We start from the raw sequence: 19,988 nt of genomic DNA, 5'->3' as shown, positions 1-19,988 counted from the left end.
ACTGAGAAACATCTGCAGCAATGAATAGAAAACACAGGTAGCACTGCTACCCACTGGGAAATATATTCGTCATGTTAAATGCAGATAAAAGCACATACAGAACTACCGTAAGACAAATTCATATGTTGTGTTTGGGTTAAGTTTCACCGAAATATGAAGCAACCAGAAAATAGGAAGCAAATACAGTGACAAGCAGTTTATCCGCCATCAAAAGCTTTCTGATTACCCATCACGGCAAGTTCATCACACAGATGTTGAGGGCTCTTTGCTCAGACACAGTCACATTAAAGAAAGCTTGCTTGGCTGCTGGCCTTGTGCCTAACTTGTTCTCTGTGCGAGAGAAGCTTGCAGTTCTTGTATGGTAACAGAAAGGTACAGTGAGTGAACACAATCCCCGCTCGTCGCCATTGTAATGAGGAGTCTGATCGGAAGAGTTGGTGGAGAAAGTGTTTTATTCAAGTATATAACGAAACCCACAGGTGGCGAAAAACGGTGCACAAATCTACAGCCAGCCAGCTCCATACCGTTACTGTCACATTGCTAACATTCCTCCCCATCCATCACCTGGCAACAGATCAATGACATGTTTACATAGATAATATGCATCCATACAACAGGTGCTCTTAGCTCATCTTGGGCCGCAGCACCTAGAAATATGATCAACAAGGAAGTGTCAGAGGTAGGGGCGCAAAAGGAGGAGGAAAGGCGAAAAAGACGTAATAAAAGGTAGGGACCTACAGGAATGGTTTATGTTAAATGTATTACAGTTTGGGGGTAGTTGGACTAAAACACATAGTCAGCTGCAACGCACCAAACTAGCCAGATGGACCATGAGATACGGAGCGTATGAACAGTGGCAGTTCCTCCGCTAAGGCGGAGGACCGTCGACCCACTGCTCTTAGAGCAGTGAAAAAGTAAAAAAATAAATGATAGTAAAGTTATTATCATTCTATTTTTCGTTACTGCAGCGCTGGGTTAGCGTGGGATGTGTGGCTGGTGGCTCAATGGTTTCTGTACATTAAGTACGCATATAGGAGAAAGGTAGCACGGCTGACAAGGTTATGCACAAGTGCCTAGGAGGTATGATATGAGTGTCAAGGTTCTGTGCACAAAGCGTCCAGAGTGTGCCGTACCAACACTCTACTGCCAAGCAGATCCAAAAGTCACATATAAAAGAACGGTGCACCAGAGAAGATAGTCCACAGCATCCAAATCGTTATAAGAGATTCTTTTATTGATTTTCCCATTTTTAAAAAACAAACTCCTCAGCCAACGCGTTTCGTTCTCTAGGAACTTCGTCAGGGCTGAAACAATCCAAAAAACAAATAATCAACAATACGTAACAAAACATTAAGTATGAAACTAATTAAATACCAAATCACCTGATGTGAAAAGCATATTTAAAGAAAAAACATTAAAAATAAAAATAAATATACAGACACGTGAAAAAAGCCCAGCCTAAAATACTAATGTCTATTCAAACAATTAAAAACAGTTGCTAGAAAAATTAATTGAACCATCATAAACATATTCATGTATATACAACCTTTTCATAAAATCACATAGTGAACATATCTGTATCATCAAAGGAGATCTATTGATAGAGTTACATGACGAAAAATACATGTTATGAAAGTTGCATTGTACAAAATCCATCCTTTGGAATAAGCGTAGTGACAACATAGAAATTATTTTTGACTAAACATGTTAATTAATACACCAACAGTAAAAGTTCAAAAGATTGGCAATCTCAACAGAGTGCACCTTAGTAAGTCTATCGGGTTTGCAATATCTACAGTTCCATATCACCCAAGGGTGCAACCTGAGTAAGATGTACTATTGCTCCATAATACCTGATGACTTTAAGTTAAACATACCATATCCCTTACGAACGACTGCGACATTTAAAAGACACAGGAGAGGCTTCTCTTACCTATAATATAAGGGAAGAAATTCCCTGTGAGTTCGAGCAAAGTGTAGAAGCTGAAATATTAACTGGTCAGCCACTGGATAAGAGGCAAGTAAATTTCCTTTTTAAACACAAAAGACAGCCCGGGGGTCTAAAGGGAATGTATATAGTGGTCCCTCTCTTCACTATGCTCCTATATAAGTGAGCAAGGATGATTACACACTAGACCTCGCTTAGTGCCTCAAAATAGAAAATAAGATGGAATTATGACCTCATGGCTCTCTGATTCACCGCGACCGATTGAATGGACCCCTCCAGAGAGGTAGGATTCCCATCAATGTCTTATGTAGATCAAATTGTTATCATTTGGTCATCCCAAGCTGGTTGGTATGTCTTCTGATCAATAAGACCATACCTAACCACAAAACTCGTTGGGGACAAGCCCTCAATCACTGTGACGACCACAGAGCCATGATCTAGATGGAAAAAGTGCAGTGCGAAAAAAAGAAGTGGTGTTAATTAAAACAGGATAGAGAAACAATGAAAGAAATTTTAATCGGCATTGTACTTTCCCTTGTTAAAACCAAACAAGTGAAGCAGTTTGGAACAAATAACTGCTTTTCAAAAGGCCAACATGTTTCAGCCCCAAACGGACTAGTACCAAGGGCTTTCGTCAGGGCCACAGTTCTTAATCACTCGCTACTGTCTTACAAAAGTGTAAAATAAAAGGATATCAACATGTGAACGTGGGATCAATGCTCCTCTGTATCAATTCGGCGTATCGTACATCTGTAAGGAACAGACAACATACATTGGGATCATGAAAGAGGTAAATAAACCCTAAACTACCATCCTAATAATGATTAAAAACATTCTTTTGTACTCACCCATACTGTACAGGGAGTGTGCCTCACCTCTCCTGGAACCTAGCTCAGGGTAAGAAGGAGGTCCCGCTCTACAAAAGGTAAGGAGGGGGTGTGTGTGTGAAGAAGAGAGGAAAACTAACATATACTCTCCTAAACTCTGCAGCAATAGCCACCCTCAACTAATCCCAACCTCTTGGAGTTCAGTTCAGAAAGTTTCAAAAATAACAGGGACTGAAAGGGCTACAGGACCCTCGAGTCCACCCAGTCCCTCTCCCAGCCAAACTGCCAATGTTTGTTAAGTTTCTACCACTAGAAAGGGATGGCCCACCACCCTCCTCCAAAGTATTGTTTAAATGGTCCAGAGTTTCTTGTTCCCCAAAACCATCACAATTTTAAATCTCTCTACCACTATAAAACTGACCTGTCCGTCGCGACCTCGTAGCGCTCATCTGAGCTCAGTGGGAGGCAAAGACCGGTAGTTGAAGAGGGTTCATGTACTCCCAAAGCCCGGAAGTGGGCGGGGCCATTGAAGTCAAAATCACCTTCATGGAGAATCAAAATCTCTTATGATTGCACCTCTCTTATTGCAATATTTGCCCCCCATGTCGCGATGTCAAGTAGCCACAGAACCGGGAATAGTCTGCCCGAGTTCAATGTCCCTCGAAGAATGAAAAAACGAAAAAGTGAAAGGCTGCCACTCGCGTAGTCTCGCGATAGGTAAAAGCGGGACTACCGAGTGACATCACCCGTTTGGTGTCTGTAGTTCCCTGGCCAATGTAGCGAAGGAAAAAGGAGTGTGTGTAAAACACAATGAATACAACGGTCACTTGTGGGCAGCGGACCTGCTGGGAAGCAAAGGGATATCAGCACAATTTAGTCATCCCGGCGTTCTATCGGCCAATTTTGTTAGGTCGATGTAGCCTGATTGTTTTGAGGCGAGATCCCATGAGAGTCACTAATGGCCTACAGGATGACATCATTCAGCTTGTAATTGTAGTTCGTACATAAATATGCTCCCAATCGATAGATCCTTCGTACCTGTATTTAGTGGGGCGCTCCTTACGCACATATTAAATCATAGAAAACGTAACTGATATATTTCTTTTTGTATATAAATTGTAGAATTAGTGCATGAACTACTGGTATGTTCTACTCGATGTGAATGGTCTAGTGAAAACAGAACTTCATTCTATGTGTGTGCAGGCAAACATTTTGCTCTAGTTTGGATGTTTTATTACAAACATAACTGCTGCTAAAGGCTTATCTATAATACATCAACCAAAGCAGTTACTTGAGATCTTCAATGGTATCGATTTATTTCTAGCTTTGATTAATTACATATAGTATGCCAGCAGGTGTCAAGTTGCTATGATGCATACTCCTAGATGGATTACCTGTCATAGTGACAAGACGCCAAACCTCATTCATTGTCTCTGCATAAAGTGGGAAAATATACATAGTCCAGAATATGGCTGGAGTAAACCTATCAAGCATAATCCAAACTAAACAGTTCCAAAGACTGATGCAGGTTAGTTCAAGGCTACCCAAGGGATTTCATCGTTCAAACCCCGAGTATCCGTAGATAATTTATATATCCACCTCTGTTCTTTTAAAAAAAGGAAATGTGATATATCACTCATATGAGATGGAATGTGAGGTTTGTCCAGAACGGTTCAGGTAAAATCTGACTCGGAATGGTTAAATTCCAGGAAGTGTTTGGTCAGCTTGGACACTGTTTTTTTGCACCGGAACAAGCTTTTATGTTCTTGCATTCTGATTCGCACCTTTCGGGTCGTCATGCCCACATATTTCTTATCGCATGGGCAAGTTATTTGATAAATCAAATTGGTGCTGTTACAGTTTGTGAATTGTTTAAGCACCCAAGGACGATCTGATCCTATATCTACTTGTTCTGTCCGTGATGTCTAGGGGCAGACTGAGCAAGACCCACAGGGATGGTGCCCTGTCACTGCTGGGAGATCCCACAGGGTACCCACCGATCTTTTTGGTATATCTTTCGGGCACGTATGAATCAACCTGTCTCGAAGGCTCGTAGCCCTCTTAAATGCAAACAAAGGGAATTCGATTTTGTCATTGCTCGCATTTAGGATCCTCCAGTGTCGTTTAACAATACGTTGTATTTGATTGGATCTTGTATTAAAGGTGCTCACAAAGGTGATACGATCCAGAGGTGGTTTTGGTACAGGTGGTTCAAGTAGTGCTAGGCGATTGTTGTTAGTGGCTCGTTTTAGGGAGCATTTGACTAGCTGTTTCGGGTATTGTCTCTGGATCAACTGCTCGCTTAGTAGCTCTGCATGTTTTGAGAAAGTTTCTTTGGTAGAACAATTTCGCCTCACTCTGAGAAACTGCCCAAATGGCAGATTGTCTCTAAGGGCTTTAGGATGTTGGCTCCCATATAATAAGAGGGAGTTTCTTGCCATAGGCTTACGAAAAAGTTCACCCTCAAGCCCAGCGTTGGTGGCATAAATGGACAGATCCAAGAAAGAGATCCTTTCCTTGTTTGACTCCATTGTGAAACGCAGGTATCTATTCTGCAAGTTGAGCCATTGATGAAAAAGGCGAATAGACTCATGATCCCCTCTCCAGACTACAAGAATATCATCTATATACCTCCTCCACCACCTAATGTAGGGGCGGAAGGGGTTAGATGCAGTCAGGATATGCTGCTGTTCGAAAGCATGGACATACAGATTCGCCAGGCTAGGGGCGAAAATGCTGCCCATGCTGGTCCCAGAGGTCTGAAGAAAGATATCATCCTCAAATCTGAAGAAATTATCTTTCATGGCTATCTTCGCCAAAGCCATTATAAAAGACACTGGGGTGATCGAATTCAATTCAGTGTGGCTTAAAATGTCCCTGATGGTGTCTAGTGTCTCGTCTTGCGGAATCGATGTGTACAACGACTCCACGTCGAACGAGACCAGGTAATCGGTATCCTGGTTATACTCAATGTCAGGTAAGGCTCTAAGAACATCAGAGGTATCTTTCAAATATGTGGGCATTCTCTCGACAATTGGTCTGAGAAAGTGGTCCACGAAAGCAGATAATGGTTCAAGGAGGGAGCCTATGCCAGATATTATTTCCTTGGCAATATTCGATGTATACTGTAAGCGAGTCTGTAAGTCTGTAAGTAAACAATACAGTCATATCATAGAAAGCTAAAATATATCAGCATCTCGGACATATTATAGTGTATAGGGCGATTGTAATCCCTAATTACAGGTATGTCCCAAAGTAATGGGCGATATTTCTATCAATATTAGGAGGTCCTGTATCATATATAAATTCATTTGAAGGTACTATAATAAAGGCAAGCATGAAGTAGGGCGTGCAGTTCTCCATCACGCACCAAATATAAGCGGTTGAATGAATTAGATCATGTATTAGTTAAGAAACTTTGTTTGAGAGTGCTAAAAAAACTAACATTGAATAACCAATTTCAAGACCTTATCCTATTAATGTCAAAGTTCCTAATATCGCTGACGAATATCCGTCTGCATAGCAAAGTATCAGGTGTCATATAGATGGATTACACAGACTAAAAGATCATTGAGCGGAAAGAGTAATTGTGACTGTATTTGCATTCTCACCTTATATTTAGGACCAACAAAGGAAAACTTCTCCCATCGTGTGATAACTTGGGGGATAGTTCTAATGGTGGTCACTCGCTCTAAATCAAATAGAAATTAAATGTCCATTCAATTACAATACACCAATATGCCGGTAAAAGCCAGGGTATGCCAAGGAACATGAATCTAGAATTCCCAGTCGAAACATTAAAGAAGGGACCAGTCATGAAATTAATATAATTTTCAGTGTCGAAATTACAACTACATGAATGGCATAACCTCAGGTTAACAAATTCAGACGGCAAATCGTTCAATTAATGGATAGAATGAAGCGCATCACTTTAAATCATAAACATCCCAACTTAGGGTGGTTTAGACTTGCTTCGCTTAAGTGGCTTCATTTCAAGAACTAATATCGAGTGTCTAGATATCCACTCGTATCAAGATATGAAAGCATCAATTATCCAAGACAGGCTAGTGTATTTAGTCAAAACCCGCTCCCCGTTTCCAGACTTACCGCAATCTCCGCATTCGGGAAAATTAAAGAGTGAACCGAGCCGCCGTCAACATTTCGTTTAAATATCCCGGCAAGCTGATCACATCACCGCCCACCTCCATAGTGGGCTTCCGCTTACAGGCAGATCACATGATAGTATGTGTCTGCATGGGCACCATCTTGTAGCGGACAAAGTTTTGTATTTAATGCATATTAGTGGTAATCGTTTTTGGATTGTAAATCTACTTATTAAAAATAGGCGATAGGGAAAATGTGGTCTGCTCAAATCCCTATATTTCGATATAAAAAATTAGCAAATGACTCCTACTCGCTACCATAAAATGACGCATACTTAAGTCCTGATTTCCGGATGCAGTTAATATCTAAATAACATATGTTTGTTAATTATTTATGGAAATCTCTCGTTTTTTGACCGTCCGTCTGTTATTTATTTATGCACTTAACAGTAATCTTGTTCAACCACTAAGGCATAAAAAAAATACTACACGATAATGCGGAGCCTCTCATGTTCCTTAACAAGTTGTTAAGCCTATCTCAGTCAATCGTTAGGATATGTAATTACCATTCATGTATATTTACAAGCCAATGATACAAAAATAAATAAAAATAAAAATAAAGCCATAATAACTAAACAAAAAGGAAAAGAGGGGAAGGACAAAAAGGAAAAAGAAATCAGACAATGAATAAGGCACATTATAGGATCTCAGTTCAGCTAAATGAGCTGATCCTCTCTAGTATTCCATATTGATCCTAATTCCTTATATACGAAAACTGAGCCAATAACAAATCTAAACCAGGAGTCCCTCTATTTCTATTTCAGAGAAGTCACATCTTTAATAGCTACCGGAGTATTATGCATACACTCCCTAGAGCCCTATGGGAGGGTGCAATTAGTATTTCCGAGTGTTATAGGAAATAGTACATTCCTTATATAGGAAAACTGAGCCAATAACAAATTTAAATCAGGAGTCCTTCTATTTCTATTTCAGAGAAATCACATCTTTGATAACTACCGGAGTACTATGTGTAATCTCCCTAGAGCCCTATGGGAGGGTGCAAATAGTATTACCGAGTGTTATAGGAAGTGGTGCATTTCGTGGTCGGTATTATGGCCTAAATGGATGGCCTTAAGTCGACAAATCCACCTTGCTTCCTTCTATCTCAATAGAAGTTCTCTGTTGCCACTCCTTTTGGGCACTGGGACATGGTCAATGGCATGGAACCAACATTCTAAATCATGTGGGTGTTCGGTGGCATAGTGATTAGTTATAGGGTATCTGATATCTTTGGTTCTTATTGCACGTTTGTGTTCCTGTATTCTAAGTTTCAGTGCACGTATAGTACTACCAACATATATGATGTTACATCTGCAGCCAAGCACATAAACCACATGTGTGGTATTACAATTCATAAAGAAATCCACATTGTGCCTAGTATTTGAGTTGTAACTGAAACTGGAGGTTTTATTTCTACCCATAGGACAAACATTGCATGTCCTACATGTGAAAAAGCCCTTCGGCCTATCCGGAAACCATATGGGGGTAGATTTTGGCGTAGTTACATAACTCGGACAAAGAGTATTTCTTAAGGAGGTACCCCTCCTATAAGTTACTGAGGGCCTATTTTCAATGTGTTCCTTTAAACCTGTGATTTCTTGCAGGAGATGCCAATGTTTGCGCAGGATATTGAAAATAGCCCCACTCCGTGTGGTATATTGGGTCACGAATCTAGCTAATTGACGCCTGTTCACATTCCTATCCCTATTGATAAGGGTGTCATCTCTGTTTAATCTTTTAATTCTGTGTTCAGATCGGTCAAGTGTTTCCTTCCTGTATCCTGTCTTAGTAAATCTACTGATGGTGTCTTTGATGTTTAGTTCAAAATTTTCTTCCTCACTACAGGCTCGTCTAACTCTAACCATCTCTCCATCAGGGATGTTATTCTTGACTGATGGTGGATGTGCACTTTCGGCATGCAAAACCGAATTGCACGCTGTTTCATTTCTGTAAAAAGTGCTGTTAATTTTACCATCCTTGATATAAAATTGAATATCAAGGAAACTGATCTTTTCATTGTGGTGCATCATGGTGAATTTAATTTTGAAGCGGTTATCATTAAGGAAGTTTACGTACTCTTCCAGTTGTCTAATGGAACCAGACCAAAGACAAATAACGTCATCGATGTACCTCCCACAGTACACAATGTTGTTGGTCCAGGGGGAGGCATCACGACCCCAAGCATGCTCCCTCTCGAACCAACCCATGAAGAGGCAGGCATAAGAGGGAGCAAACTTGGAGCCCATCGCGGTTCCATGCACCTGCTGATACCATCGGTTGTCAAAAAGGAAAAAGTTGTTGGACAGGATCATTTCGATCATTGAAATGATCATTTCGTTGTATTCATATAGACATGCCTCATCTCTATCTAGGAAGGAGCGTATTGCTCTAATTCCAAGTTCTTTGTCTATGGACGTATAAAGGCTCTCTACGTCTAGAGTTACGAAGGACAGGTCATCCGACCACTCAAAATCACGAAACTTGGTTAAAATGTCTTTGCTGTCCCTAACATATGATGGTAAGTTAGGGACCAGTTTCTGTAACTTACGATCAACAAATTGTGATAGCTTCTCAGTGGGGGAGCCAACTCCCAATAAAATAGGTCTCCCAGGGGGGAAATTCCCCCCTTATGTATCTTAGGGAGTACATATATACAGGGGAAGGAAGGGCTATCCACCCTCAAGAATCTGAATTCATCCTCATTGAGGAGTCCCATATCTTTCCATTCAATGAGTTGAGTATTAATCATGATAGTACTCTTTGGGATCGGGTTGTTGCTAATCTCCTTATAAAAGTAAGTATTGTCCAGTTGTCTTTTGATCTCCCCCATATAGTCTGTGTGATTCATTATGACTATATTTCCCCCCTTATCTGCCTCTCTGATAACTATATTCTTTACCATATTGAGGTTTTTGAGAGCTAATCTTTCGGCCACAGTGATATTATGGGGGGTTTTGGTGCCATATTTATTGGGACGTTCTAGACTATATAGGTCTTCCGTGACTTTATCAAAAAAGACATTGATATTACGGTGATATGAATGTGTGGGTATAAATCTAGATCTTGGATGAAGTCCACTATCGATGTTCAAAGCTCGGGGGATTTCCAATTCCTCCATTACTGTGGAAATATCCACATCTCCCTCCTCCTCATTTAATGTCATTAGGCAATGGATGCCTCGAATGTCCCCTATAGAATGCATCCCACCACCTGATTCCACTTGTGATGTAGATTGTTGTTCAAATGGCCTATTTGAGAAATAGTCCTTTAATTTTAGAATTCTTACAAATTTAAAAAGATCTATGTGTGTGTTAACCAAGTCGCCATTTTGAGTGGGACAATAATTGAGTCCTTTGCACAAAACATTCAATTCATCAGTTTTTAATAGTTTGTTAGACAGGTTAATTATTTTCAACTCAGAGCCAGTATCATTGTACATACAATCAATAGGGTTCACATTATCCACATCTGTGCTTGTATGGTGGAGAATTACACCTGTTTCAACAGGACACCTCACTTCTTGGGTTTCTTTGCCATTGTTTGTTTGTTGTTCTGAGTATTTCTTGTATCTACCCTTTGTCTTCCTGCCACCTCTCCTTGTTTTTTTTGGTCTTTTTTCATTTGTAATCTGTTGCTTATTCGAAGTTTGGCCAGTTCCTTCTGAAAGGAATTGGTCCCCTCGTTGAAAGGGACATCGGGCAGTGTTACGATAGAAGCTGAGCTACTTGTGGATGAAATTGACACATTGCTAGTTGAGATAGTTTCAACACTATCATCTCCGCCCTCTCTGGCTCGTTTTTTACCTGTGTCACCCGTTCCCTGAACATTATCATACTTCCTCGCAAAGGTATACATTTAAATTCTACCTTCCCGATAGTCTTTATCGTCCCTTTTAATTTTCGTAAGTTTCTTGTTTTTAAGATAAACCTGATGTCCTTCCATAACAGTTTTGAGGATTGCAAAGTTTTTTTCAATGATATCTTTTTGCGGGATGTATGACGTTACAACGCATACCTTTACAACGCATTTTTTACACCGCAACATCCATTACAACGCACACCATTACAACGCATACCATTACAACAAATTCTTAGAAACTACCTTTACAACTCATTCCATTACAACGCATACTACATTTACAACGCATACCATTACAACGCATTACATTACATTGCATATAAGGTAAGTGTTGGATAGTGTAGGGGTTAAAATTACTATTCTAACTCCAGGGGGTGCAACAGTAGGGTAAGTGTTGGATGGTAAGTTTTGCGTTGTAATGGTATGCGTTGTAATGACTGCGTTGTAATGGTATGCGTTGTAGTGGTGTGCGTTGTAGTGTCATGCGTTGTAATGACTGCGTTGTAAATGTATGCGTTGTAATAGATTTTGCGTTGTAAAAGTTTCGTTGTAATGGTAGTGCGTTGTAAAAGTTGCATTGTAAAGGTTGTATACCATTTGAGGCATATCATTAATTTCTTTTTCTAAAGCCTCAATTTCTAAGACCAATTTCTCACCCTTTTCTGTTGCATGTTTAATGAGGATCTGCATCATAATTATAGATGCCCCTTCCAAGTTACATTCCCATTCCTTTAAGTGATCATCACTTAAATCCTCAAAGGTAGGAAATATTAAAATACGAAGGCCACGTGGGATTTTTTTGTTTTTTAGATATTGATTAAGCGTGACCCCATCCCACCAGCGGCTCAGTTCTTGTTTACGTAACCTCTCTAATTTAATAAACATCATTTTTAGACTAGTATTGGGTACTGATGTCATAACCAGTGTCGTTTTTACATTGGTGCTCCCAAATAAGTCCTGGGCCAATTCTTCACGCCCATCCTGAAACCTGGGCATTTTTCTGACAGTACAAATTAGTTGTTTGGTAAATCCCAATAATTTAGCTAGTTGTAATCATATACAGGCACGTGCAATAACAGTCCATAAAAGTCCAATAGGAGAAAGGTAGCACGTCTAACAAGGTTATGCACAAGTGCCTAGGAGGTATGATATGAGTGTCAAGGTTCTGTGCACAAAGCGTCCAGAGTGTGCCGTACCAACACTCTACTGCCAAGCAGATCCAAAAGTCACATGTTATGAAAGTTGCATTGTACAAAATCCATCCTTTGCAATAAGCCTAGTGACAACATAGAAATTATTTTTGACTAAACATGTTAAATAATACACCAACAGTAAAAGTTCAAAAGATTGGCAAACTCAACAGAGTGCACCTTAGTAAGTCTATCGGGTTTGAAATATCTACAGTTCCATATCACCCAAGGGTGCAACCTGAGTAAGATGTACTATTGCTCCATAATACCTGATGACTTTAAGTTAAACATACCATATCCCTTACGAACGACTGCGACATTTAAAAGACACAGGAGAGGCTTTTCTTACCTATAATATAAGGGAAGAAATTCCCTGTGAGTTCGAGCAAAGTGTAGAAGCTGCTTGGCCGTCCATCTTGGGCCGGCGAAACAGTCATGTGCACTTTGCATGTTCCCCACCAGGCTGGCACAGGTAGGTACTTGTGACAAATAGGGACCCTTGCCTCTAGTCAGGATAAGGGGATTAAACTCCTAAATAACCCCTGCGCACCCCCTTGGTAGCTTGGCACGAGCAGACAGGCTTATCTCATTGGCAGTGTGTTAAGCATTTGTGACCACATACAGTAACCCATCGACAACACTACAGATGGACACCACACAAGGTTTTATATAAAAAATAAGTATTCTTTATATAGATTTCCACAAGACCATAAACGACAGAAATACACAATACTGTTACTTTATGATGGTATATTTAGCTTAGTTCAGTTCAGTTCTTAAGATGCGACACTTTGCGTCAATGTACCTTAGGTTGCGTTGCACTTCCACGACAAGAAATGTCGCAGCGAGGGAAATGCGGCAAATTTCAGGTGCAAAGAAATAAGACGTGAAGATCTTCCAGATGCGGCACGCTTCTCCAGAGATGCGAGAAGTTCTCAGTTCGATGCGTGGACTGCAGCGGCGACACCCTTATTCAGCGATGTGACGGCAACAGCTCCACTGCGACACTCTTCTCCCACGATGCGTGAAGCTTCCGCGCAATGCAACAACTACAGCTGCGACATCCACGATGCCACGACCGCTGCTCCGACGGTGGCGTGCTTCTCGGGGATGCGAGGAACTTTTCTTCGATGCGGTGCGACAGTTCCAGCGGCGACACCCTCCTTAGGAGTTGCGACGGCAGGCACAGCGACGCGACACGCTCCGACCTCGTTGCGAGACTCTTCTCTCGATGTGGTGCAATGCGACAGCTACAGCGGCGACACCATCCTTCGGAGTTGCGACGGCAGCAGTAGCGACGACAACGCGCTTCCTCTTCGTTGGGGCACGCTTCTCTCGATGCGGTGCAGTGCAACAGTTCCAGCGGCAACACCCTCCTTCCGAGTTGCGACGGCAGGCACAGCGACGGCGACACGCTTCTTCTTCGATAAGTCCTGCTTCCAGCTCCTTGCGACACGCAGTTCCTCAGAAGGCCCAAAACAGCAGCAGGCACTTCCAAAGAACTTTGGGGAGCTGGGGGTTGAAGTCTGTTGTCCCTGAGACTTCAGCAGGAGGCAAGCTCTTTTCAAAGCCCTTGGAGATCCTTCACAAGTTGAAAGCAAAGTACACTAAGTTAATTTCTCCTTCCTTTGGCAGACAGGCAACCACTGCAGGCCAATCCCCCAAGCAGCACTTCAACTTGGGAATAGTCTCTCCCCAGTTACTTCAAGTTACTCTCCTCAGTAAACGTTTCTTCTTGTAGTCCAAAAGTGATCTAATTTCAGTGGGATCAGGGTCCTTTATTTATACCCCAAAATCCTTTGTTCTCTGAGGGGAGAGGGGACTTTGCCCAGTTCAAACCAGTTCTGAAGCACTCTCTTTACTAGACTTCTCCTTTCCTTTCACAGTGAAGGACAGAAACATCAGACGCCCCACTGGAGGTGGAGCCAGCATTGTCGAAGGCAAGTACAGTCCTGGAGCACTTTGTTGACAGGACTCCTTCTCTTCTTCAGTGTGCAGGGCAGAGACTTCAGCCGCTCCCCAGGAGGTGGAGCCAGCATTGTGGAACGCAGGCACAGCCCTATTCAAGGTTCAGGTGCAACTCCTCCCTTCCCTCTAGATGCAGATCTCTATATTCACCACTAGGCTGACTCATCCTGTCTCTTGGAATCCCCCAGCCCTGTCTCTCACAAAACCAGACAAAGCAATACACAACCTAGCAGCGGTAGCCTTGAAAGGTTAGACAAGCAAATACCTACTTTCTAAAAGTGGTAATTGCAAACAGAGAAGGGCATACTAAACTCGAATTTCTACCCTGTTCTTTGAGACAGTTAGGATTACAAACATATAATAATCTAACAGCCCATTCTGGCCTATGGAGAACAGGTAGCCTTGCCATAGTGAAAAACAGAAATGGCTGTAATTCACTATTAGGACATGCCACACACATCAGGGCTTGTCCTACGTTATACTTACAATGCACCCTGCCCTTGGGCCTACAGTAGGGGTGACTGATATGAAGAAAAGGGAAGGTTTAGGAACTGGCAAGTGGGTGCACTTGCCCAGTCAGCATGACAGTACCAGACTGCACGCAGGCTCTGCAATGGCAGACCTTAGATACATTTTACAAGGCTGCTTCTGTGGGTGGCTCAACCAGTGCTGCAAGCTCACCAGCAGCATTTGGATTTACACGCCCTGGCCACACTCAGTGCACTAGATGAGGGTCTGACAAGTAAACCAAATAGCCAAACATGGAACCACTGATTAATAAATCAATTTACAATAGGGAGCACTTGGACAGTGGCACTGGACAGCAGTGGCACAGTGCCCAAAGCATCTAACACCAGCAAAAATACACGAGGCAACAGCAAAAATGGAAGGGAGACCCACGCCAATGGTGCCAGGTCTAACAGGTGTCCCCTCCAGCTGAAATGTGGGGAGAACTACCCTAACTCCTGGGAGTTCTCATCACTAAGGCAGAAAAATCTGGACTGATCTTCAGCGTTGGCGTGTTCTGTACCAGGGCGGTGTTCCACCGTAGAGTCCATACCCTGTAGGGAAATGGACCACCTTAACAGCTTTGGATTCTCACCCCTCATTTGCATCAAACATCTGAGGGGCCTGTGGTGTGTCCGAACCCGGAAGTGAGTCCCAAACAGGTATGGTCTCAGCTTCTTCAGTGCCCAGACCACAGCAAATGCTTCACGCTCAATAACACTCCACCTATGTTCCCGTGGAAGTAACCTCCTACTAGTGAAGGCTACAGGTTGATCTATGCACTCCTCATTCATCTGTGACAGAACAGCCTCCACATCATGCTCTGAAGCGTCTGCCTGAACGATAAACTTACTGGGTGCCCGGAGCATGGGCGTCGTGCACATGGCAGCTTTCAGGGCCTCAAAAGCTTTCTGACAGGTATCAGTCCAGATCACCTTCTTGGGTTGTTTCCTGGAAGTCAGCTCTGTCAAGGGTGCAACAATGTTGCTATACCCCTTGACAAACCTCCTGTGAGACCTAAGAAGGGCCTCACCTCTGTCTGGGTTGTAGGTGCTCCCAAGCCAGGATGGTTTCAATCTTGGGTTGTAGGGGCGCCATCTGGCCGCTCCCAACTTGGTGTCCCAAGTACACCATGGAACCCTGCCCGATCTGGCACTTACTCGCCTTGATCGTGAGGCCTGCCTTCCGCAGCCCCATCAACACTTCCCAGAGGTGGAGCAGATGTTCCTCCCAACTGGCACTGAACACTGCGATGTCATCCAGGTAGGCGGCACTGAACTCATCCAGTCCAACCAACACCTGGTTGACCAACCTCTGAAAGGTTGCAGGGGCATTCTTCATCCCAAAGGGCATAACACAGAACTGGAAATGCCCATCTGGTGTGGAGGATGATGACCTCTCCTTAGCCCCATCAGTCAAGGCGATCTGCCAGTACCCAGACGTTAAAGTCAAACGTGCAGCCCCTAGCCGATCAATGAGCTCATCAGCTCTGGGGATGGGGTGCGCCTCAGTTTTCATGACTGAATTGAGCCCTCTGTAGTCCACACAGAACCGGAGTTCAGGTGTGGCACTCGGCGCTGAAGCCTTCGGGACCAAGAACACTGGGCTGGCCCAAGGACTGCTAGAGGATTCAACCACCCCTAGCGCAAGCATCTTTGAGACCTCCTCTTTGATGCAAGCCCTCACCCTCTCAGTTACCCTGTAAGTTTTATGCTTCACAGGAAAGCTGTCTCCTGTGTCCACATCATGGACGCACCACTCTGTGACACCAGGAACCAGGGAAAACAGATCAGAAAACTGTCCCAGCAACTGGCGGCAGTCATTCTGTTGCTCAGGGGTCAGGGTGGAAGAGAGGTTAACACCATCCACTGACCCATCTTGCTCTGAGGCTGACAGGAGGTCAGGAAGAGGCTCAGTCTCCTCCTCCATCCCAGCATCTGTTGCCAAGAGCATGCCCATTTCAGACCTCTCCAAGTGGGGCTTAAGGCAGTTGACATGCAGGACCCTCAAGGGGTTCCTAGGAGACCGCAAGTCCACCAAGTAGGTAACTGGATTCTTGTGCTCCACAACCTCAAATGGTCCGGTCTACTTATCCTGGAGCGCGCAAGGATCCACTGGGGACATGACCCACACTTTCTGGCCAGGTTGAAGATCTACCAGAGTGGCATTCTGGTCATACCATCGCTTCATCTCCTCCTGGCTGGCTTCCAGATTCGCCTCAGTGAGTTGCCTGAAACGCCTTGTCTGGTTCCTGAAGGCCAGCATGTAGCTATATACATCCTGGGGAGTTTTCCTGGGAGATTGCTCCCAGCCTTCTTTGACCAGACTCAGAGGTCCTTTGACTGGGTGTCCATAGAGAAGCTCAAAGTGACTGAACCCTAGAGCTTTCTGTGGCACCTCACGGAATGCAAAGAGTAGGCACGGTAAGTGGACGTCCCACTTACGCCTCATGGGTTCCTCAAGACCCATTATCATGCCCTTCAGGGTCCGGTTGAACTTTTCAACCAACCCGTTTCCTTGGGGGTGGTAAGGAGTGGTGAACTTGTAAGTTACACCGCACTCCTGCCACAGGGACTTTATATACTTGGAAATTAAGTTGGCCCCCCGGTCAGACACTACCTCGCGAGGGAATCCCACTCGGGAGAAAATTCCAATCAGTGCTCGTCCCACCACGGGGGCCGTCATTGTCCTCAGAGGTATGGCTTCTGGGTATCGGGTGAAATGGTCCACCAAACCAGGATGAACCTGTTGCCCATGGCTGTCTTTGGGTCTAGTGGCCCCACAATGCCAATCCCCACCCGCTCAAAGGGGGTACTGACCACAGGGAATGGCTGGAGATGAGCCTTGTGCGTCCTCCCACTCTATCCACCTGCCTGACAAGTCTGACAGGTCCTGCAATGAGTGTCTGAACTCTTGTGCATTTGGGGCCAATGAAAGTGGGTAACAAGCCTTTCAAAGTTCTTGTTCTGCCCCAAATGTCCTGCTAACGTCACATCATGAGCCAGCCGTAGTAGAAAGGCTCTGAACTTCTGAAGTAACACTAACACACGGGCTTACCCAGGTTCAGAAACCTTAAGCTCACTATACAGGAGACCATTCTCCCAGAAAATCAAGTGTGGTCCTGACTAATCACCTGATGCCTGGCTTGCAGCCTATTGCCCCAAACCCACAAGAGAAGGGCATTCTCTCTGCTCCCTGCAGAGTTCTTCCCTGGAGGGGCCACCTCCTTGCTGCCAATGGGTCAGCTCAGGCAGGTCCCCCAGTTCAGCTACTTGCTCCCCGGTAGTCTCCAGGGCATCACCCTCATGGTCTACCTCCTCCTGGGCCGTGGAAACTTCGGGGGCCGGTTTTCCATTCCCCCGCCACTTCTCTGCAAGGCCGGTTCCTGGGCCTCCCTCTCACGCTCCAGGTCCTTTTGAGAACCCCTACTGGCTGACATTGACCGAGTGGTCACGCATGCCCAGTCAGGCAGTCCAACCATCTTCAAGTGAGTAGTCTTCTCTACCTTTTCCCAAGGGGAGCACTCCAAATCATTCCCCAACAAACAGTCAACAGGCATGGCGGCCCTCCCAGCAACCTGAAGAGTACCAGAGACCCCCCTCACTGAAAGGGAACCTGAGGAATTGGACAATGACTCTGTGTTGTTGGCAGCAACAACTTGGCAAAATGCATGCGGGATAATCTGCTCTTGAGACTCCAGGTGACAACTGACAGCTGTCACACTGGCTCCTGTATCTGTAAGAGCCTCCACCTTTTGGCCATTGATGGTCACTCGATGCCCATATTTCTTTGTGTTCCTGGGCAGTTGAGCGTCTGAGACCATCGCACAGTCTCCTAAAGAAACTATGGTCATCTGTGCAGGACCCCACCCACCTTGGACATCAATCTCCTCCCACAAAGCCATCTGCCGGGGCGGACCACCAGCGGATGCTGGTTTGCCAAAAAGGCGCACCTGGTATCATTCGCCTTATGACCCAGGTCGCCATTGTAACACTTCAGGGGCCCCTGGGGAACAGGACTACCTGTTGGGCCCCTTGCTTCTTCTCAGGGGGAGGCTGGGAACCTTTCCCTTGGTTCCCTTGGGAATTACTGTGGGGCCCTTTGCGGAACTCCTTCTGTTTACCCTTCTCCCCCCCCAGTCTTCTGCTGGGGACCCTGTCCACCTTTGGCTGAGTCTCCCACGTGACCCTTGTGGACCCGGGTGCTCACCCAGTGGTCCGCCTCCTCAGCAAGCTTCCTAGGGTTAGTCAGCTTGCTATCTATCAGATGCTGGGGCAGCTCTGGAAAACAATTATCAGACAAGTGCTCCCATGCAATCAAATCAAAGCGACCTTGAAAATCATTAACCTTGCTGCCCTTTACCTAACCATCTAATGCTCTTCAAAAGAAAGTGACATATTCAACCCAAGTACTGTTTTCTAACTTTTTGCATTTCCTGAACCTCTGTCTATAGAGTTCAGGTGTCAAACCATATCTAGACATCAATGCATCTTTCATGTGGCTGCATGAATTCTGGACTTCAGAAGGCAAGTCTAACAGTGTCTCCAGCCCCTCACTAAGGAACGTTCCCCACAACCCTGCTCCCCAATCTCTCTCAGGGACCCGGTGGAAAGACATGGCTACCTCATAGGCTCTAAACCACTGACCAATATCATAATTTTTGTAAAACTCTTTCACCACATCTTTGGGAATACACACTCTAATTTTTACATGTACTGACGGTACGCTGCTACCAGATGAGTAATCTCCAAATGTTTGGTTTTAAACTCCCTCAAAACTTTTTTATGCTCAAACTGCATTTTCTTTTCCTCTATAACTCATCTTTTATTTTCTAATTCCAGCTGCCTATTCACCTTGAACTTTGTCATCTCCATTTCATGCCTTCTTGATCTCTCTTTGTCCTCTAACTCCTCTGGAGACTTTTGCCAGAATCAATGCTATCTGTGGGGGAAGGTACTCTCCTTCCTCCTGAGCCCAAGGGCCCTTCCTGTTGCACAACTGCCAGGTCGTCCTCCTCAATCTCAGGAGTTTTCCTTTCTTCTACCCAGGCCCTCAATGCCTTGTAGAACTCTTTCTTCTTTTTGAATCCAGCAGTGGAAACATTGCTGCAAAAGTACTTCAGGTATGCAACTTTGTAGCTTTCCAATTTCTCTTATTCCCATTCAAGATCAGCAGAAGCCATGGATTCTGCTCTCTCTACTACAACGGAATCAGGCATCTTTCAAAAATGGAAAAAATCCAAAAAGCAATCTACCAAAAAGTATGTGGGTGCGTTATGGTCTGCACTCACTAAGTAGTGTTCACTAATCACTGTACATGAGTCACAAATGCAAGTCCAAAATCCTCACCACTGACCACCAATGTTAGATTTGTGGGTCTCAAGTTGGCACAGGTAGGTACTTGTGACAAATAGGGAGCCTTGCCTCTAGTCAAGATAAGGGGATTACACTCCTAAATAACCGCTGCTCACCCCCTTGGTAGCTTGGCACGAGCAGACAAGCTTATCTCAGAGGCTGTGTGTTAAGCA

At 44.2% G+C, this 19,988-nt stretch overlaps 2 protein-coding genes across 20 annotated transcripts in view; one reads left to right on the top strand and one right to left on the bottom strand.

Moving 5' to 3' along the window:
- The window catches only part of LOC144821568 (E3 ubiquitin-protein ligase TRIM39-like), a 1,056,022-nt gene that overhangs the window by 645,365 nt on the left and 390,669 nt on the right, over positions 1 to 19,988 (bottom strand). The window lies entirely within an intron of this gene.
- The window catches only part of LOC144821567 (matrix metalloproteinase-21-like), a 413,645-nt gene that overhangs the window by 176,904 nt on the left and 216,753 nt on the right, over positions 1 to 19,988 (top strand). The gene's annotated exons all lie outside the window — the stretch shown is intronic.

The sequence above is a fragment of the Lissotriton helveticus genome, chromosome 2_2 (genome assembly GCF_964261635.1).
Source record: "Lissotriton helveticus chromosome 2_2, aLisHel1.1, whole genome shotgun sequence".
In the NCBI taxonomy this organism is placed as follows: Eukaryota; Metazoa; Chordata; class Amphibia; order Caudata; family Salamandridae; genus Lissotriton; species Lissotriton helveticus.
This window is presented reverse-complemented; position numbering and strand designations above follow the sequence as displayed.